Genomic DNA, 5,060 nt, shown 5'->3' with positions numbered 1-5,060 from the left:
CTTGACTATCCATTAATATTATAGATCCTGTACCCAAATTTGCAGTCCATTTAGGTGTATTCTCCCTGTGTTCTCAAAAGCTGCCCCCACCCCCACCCCTGCTTTCTGCATCCGGACGAGTGGCCTTTATGACAATATATTTTACTTTGAAGACATAAAACGTCGACGTGGAAGAACTATCTAGTTTTTGTGTCAATGATTGTACCGCGCAGATGTTTCTTTTTCACCAACTATTTTTAATTTAACACATAGGGCTTCTCTCTGAGGTTCCATGACTGTCGACGGCTCTTTCCAGTGTGAAGATGCACAAGAAGAAACACAGGCACGTGCAAGCGGCGTCTCCAAGTTTTCTTGTGGCGCGGGTGAAGGACTGTGGCTGTGTAGCTCTAGGTGCTGGGTGACAGCTGCCCCCGGGAACGCCGAAAGGGACAACTTTGGAAAGGAGGGTCCTCCACTCTGGACGCGGCGTTCAGGTGGTCACCTCTGGTCACTGACCGCCATCACCCGCCTAGGGGTGGGGGACAGACAGCAAAGTGAGGTTCGAGTACAGCGCGTCCTTCCAGTCGCGCGCACGCCCGCGTTCGGCGCCCGGCGGGGACCTGTGCGGGGGTGCAGAGCCTCCGCGCGCCCCCTCGGAGCCAGACCCACCGACCGCGCGCGGCGGGGAACTACAGCTCCCGGCAGGCCCCGCGCGGGCCGCGCGCCCCCGCCCGCGCGCCCCGGCCCCCCGCCCTCCGGCCTCGAGACGGGACGGGAGGGAGGGCAGGAGGAAGGGGCACGGGCGGGCGGGCGGGTTCGTGCGAGGCGCGTGAAGCCTCGCTGAGCTCCTGCTCCGGGACGCGGACGCTGGCGCGCGCCGACTTTCTCCAGAACAGCCGAGCCCGCCTCTGTAAGTAGTCGCTGGAGGGAGCGCGGAGCAGACACCGAAAAAAGTTCGCGCCGCCGCCGCCGCTGCCGCTGCCGCTTTGTTCTCCCGACCCGTCGGGCTGAGGTGGCGCGGCCCCTCCCCCACCGCACGCGGCGGCGACGGTGACGGTGACGACGGCGGCGGCGGTGGGACTCGGACCCGCGCGGGGCTGGGCGGCGGCCGCGGCTGGGCGGGAAGTCGGGGCGGTGCTCCGCGGGCGGCCGGGGGCGCCGGCGCGGCCAAGTTCCGCGGTCCGCGCCGAGGCCAAGTTGGAGTCGCGCGGCTGCTGCTGCTGGTGACCCACCGCGCCCTGGCCCTCGGGGACCCGCTTTCCCCCGGAACCCCGCCAACTAATCCTGCCGCCCGCGGCCCCGTGCACAGTGAGCCTTTCCCGGTTCTTTGCTGCACTTTTCCTGGTCCTGGGGCTGGAAGGGGCGAGTATCCGGGGTTTGGAGGATGGTGACCCCAGTTTCCTGACTGCCTTTAGGCTTGCCTGTTGCAGCCTCGCTCTCGTTCCCCGCGGGAGCTTTGCCCTGAGTTGAAACACCCGCGAGTGTGGAGCAATAAAATAGTAATGATAATAATAATGAGCATACAGGACATTACTTGATTGCGTGTCGGGTATTTTATTTCACATCGTCGAAATCAGAAGTATAGGCCGTGTTGTCAGCAAGCACGAATATAAATCAGGCTACAGGCGACCTGCAGACTTTTCCGTACACAGATTGATGGCATGGATGTAACTGTCCCTTCAACCACGCCCGTCCCCACAGGAAATATGACTATCGGTGTCATCTTTGATTAAAGAGGATAAGTTACAACTTGAAGTACTACTTTGTAGGACAGGGCCTTTAAAACCTGTAGGCACAAATGAAACAAAAGTTTGACATACCTTCATCTATATCCTTGAAAAACTTTGTTACACTAAAAAATTACTTTTACTCTATACCTGATGTTGCAGTTTTAGCAGTTTTGATTTTGTTCCGCTCGTGTTTAAACTTTTATTGCCAGGCGGGTAGACAAGCCGACGGATTTGCTTCAAGAAAACATCCCTGAAGTTGCCAGACTCAGTTCTAAGTAAGATTTGCACTATAAGAACATTTTCTCTCCCAGTTATAATCTGGGGTGGGATAAAACAGCAGTTTAGCCAGAAAGTTGTTCCAAGTTTTTGCAAATATATTATTTTTAAAACGTCTCACAGGAACCATTACAATAGGTTTTGCTTCATAGGATAGGTTTATAAATGTCATGGGCCTGAGAATATGAGTTTGGAGACATCTTCGATAAGCCAGGATAGTTCATCTTTCAGGAGTGTTAAAACTAAATGAATTTTTCTTAAATGTGTTTGGCAGTTTCATAGATTCTGATGCCCCCCCCCCCACTCTCTCTGGCACCCCCCTACCCCCTCACCAGCCCCTTTAAAGTTTTATAGCCATGAGCCTTTAATCTTGCACATGTTATAAGCTATTTTATCAGATGACCTGTTTAAAATAGACATTTCTTTCTGTTTGTGCGTTGTTTGTCATCTAAACACTGCTACACACACCAAAAGCCACAGTAAGTTAAACTTTAAAAGTCAGAGGAGTTGAAAACACCTCATACATAAAGATAGAGGGAAAGAGAGTTGTTAAAGTGCACTTTTCACAGAAGGGACAGACGGTTTTCAACAACATTCTAAAGTTGGCAAAAATACTAACCATAGGGGAGTTCATTGCTTGTTTTTAAAGAAACTCATTCAGGATTTGATGTATAATTACTTACATATAATTTGATTAGGCACATAATTGGATTTAATAATCACATCTCTTGAGTCTCTTGGGTTATGTAATTCAAACGGAACTTGCCTCTTTGAAGCAGTCATTTTAAAAGGAAAAATTGGGATATGGTACTTATGAGATGTTTTAGTTTTAATTTCAATGTAGATAAAACATTTTCTCTGCTCGTGGGGTGAACTTAGAGGGGCCGCACATGTGAGTCGCTCTTTGGCAATTAGCCAGTCAGATTTCTTAGAAACTACTGGTACAGGGTTGCAGATATCAGGCTTATCCATAGCTTCGTATTGCTTTGCCAGACTGATGCTCCAGTATCTGGATACACTTCCCAGTGCCTGCACAGAGAACCTGCCTGGTATGCCTTCTCTGTCTGTTCTCTAGCACAGTGGAAGGGCTGAGATTGAACCGCTACCCGGAGAAGTAGACTTGTAGAAGGATCAATTTAGTGGAGTGCTAAGCTCTTAGAAAGACAGTCTTATATTAATCTGAGAGAGTATTTCTGAAATATGCAATAGATGTAGAGACTGCCACAGATTTTTTTTTTTTAATCTACAAAAATACCTGAGTTTTTTGTATAATACAAGCATTAAGCAAAGTCAGACCTTGTTCAAGGTTAAAAACATGGATATGGACGGAAGTGTACTGACGTGTTACTGAAAAAGCTCCCATGCTTCTTTACATGCTAAAACAGTACATACCATACACATGTGCATATCTTCATGAGGGTCAGGATCAAACCTTGCACCTTATTACCATTCCTTGTACACAACCTTTTACCCTTTACCTCTGGGAGTCAGGTAAACATGGTATTACAAAGGAAAAGCATTTTTTTTTTTCCTCTTGCTGAATGCACATAGAAGGCTGGCTACCCTAAATAACGAGAGCTCCCCTTGTAGTATTGTGAATGTGTCTTGTTCTCTGGAATCCTCTTGTTTTCTTGTTTCTTTAAAGAGACCTTCCCCGAGTCCCCACTGGAATTAAGTCTCCCTGGCACATGCTCTGCTGTATCTATAGGTTGTAATTACCTAGCTACTTAGGCAAATGTTCAGTTAATGTCTGTGAGTTCCAGAGAGAGCAGTGGCCATGTCTCTTTCTGCTGCTGCTATGAAACTTCAGTGTCTTTCTTAGTCGTCTGGCGGATACCAAGGATGCATCGAATGAGACTCCTGCTGGTAGAGCTTCTGACTAGAGACTTGGTTGAGCTTGGAACATAATGTGTGGCGACGAAGTGACAGGGCAGGGAAGAAAAAGGTAGATCAGCTTGTGACATTACCATGAAATATAACAGCCCAGTCACCTGGCCTCCAAGGTCTTTGTTTTACTTACTCTATGACAGTTGGGCACACTGAGCTCAAAATACTTTTTGATTCCATTCACTGGTGACAGAATTTGTAAGTTCATTTGGATGAGATATGTGACAATGCTCTAAAAGAATGGTGGGGAAAAAATGCCACCTAAACTTATAAATTCTTGACAACTAGATAATACTGTTCTGGTTTAGAGACTTTCATAGCTATTAGAAACAACATATCTAATACTCAATTTATAAATCAACAAGATGTACTATTTGATAACTTATAAGCTAACTTCTCTTTGAAGCATAAATAGAAAGAAATTAAACAACATACCAAAGTTTGTATAAATTAGAATTGTTAGATTTCTTACAGATCAAATCAATTCCATAAACAAAATCAATTCCATAAACAAGAGAGAAAACAGATGGGATGAGTGGGTGGGAGCTGTTAAGACAGGTTCTTACATTTGTATTCATGCTGAAACTTTATAAAAAAAAATTTTATACAAAATTATATATAGTTTATAAGGAATTTGTGTCTCTAGTAAATTAATCGAGTGTGTTATTAGATTGTTACTGTTAATTAATCTCAAGTGGTATAATAAAAAGTAAATTTAGTAGGATGGCACCTTTTATCTAATTGCTGTAAAACTTCTGAATGGTCTGAGTTCTACAGTAAGCCAGATGCTGTTATTAGTAAGTAACTGGCAGGTGCCAGTCCTTATAACCCAGGAATCCCACAAGTGCTGCTGTCATTTTCTTTGTACTTCTCTGAAGTAAAGCTGAGCTAAAAACAGTTCTCCCTTAATACTTCTTCAGATATTTGAGGACCACTCATTCTGATTGGTATATGCGTAGCACATGTTGTTATCCTCATGGTTACCTGGATGTTTGCAGTTGTTTTCTTCCCAAACCTAAAAATCTGTAACTCTAAAGATATGAATTATAGCCGGGCGTGGTGATGCACGCCTTTAATCCCAGCACTTGGGAGGCAGAGGCAGGCGGATTTCTGAGATCGAGGCCAGCCTGGTCTACAAAGTGAGTTCCAGGACAGCCAGGGCTACACAGAGAAACCCTGTCTCGAAAA

The 5,060-nt window shown here is 46.2% G+C and overlaps 1 protein-coding gene across 2 annotated transcripts in view; it reads left to right on the top strand.

The window, feature by feature from the left end:
• The first annotated feature begins 752 nt into the window (after nt 1-752).
• The window catches only part of Prkd3 (protein kinase D3), a 72,352-nt gene continuing 68,044 nt past the window's right edge, over nt 753-5,060 (top strand). The window contains exon 1 of one of the 2 annotated variants that reach the window (XM_021217613.1): nt 753-889. The gene's annotated coding sequence lies outside the window, so the exon portion shown is untranslated. The remainder of the gene's footprint in view (nt 890-5,060) is intronic. The other variant, XM_021217612.2, reaches the window with a different exon arrangement.

This window comes from Mus pahari, chromosome 18, assembly GCF_900095145.1.
Source record: "Mus pahari chromosome 18, PAHARI_EIJ_v1.1, whole genome shotgun sequence".
NCBI classification, from domain to species: domain Eukaryota; kingdom Metazoa; phylum Chordata; class Mammalia; order Rodentia; family Muridae; genus Mus; species Mus pahari.
Note: the sequence above shows the minus strand (reverse complement) of the source record. Positions and strands in the feature narration are given on the sequence as shown.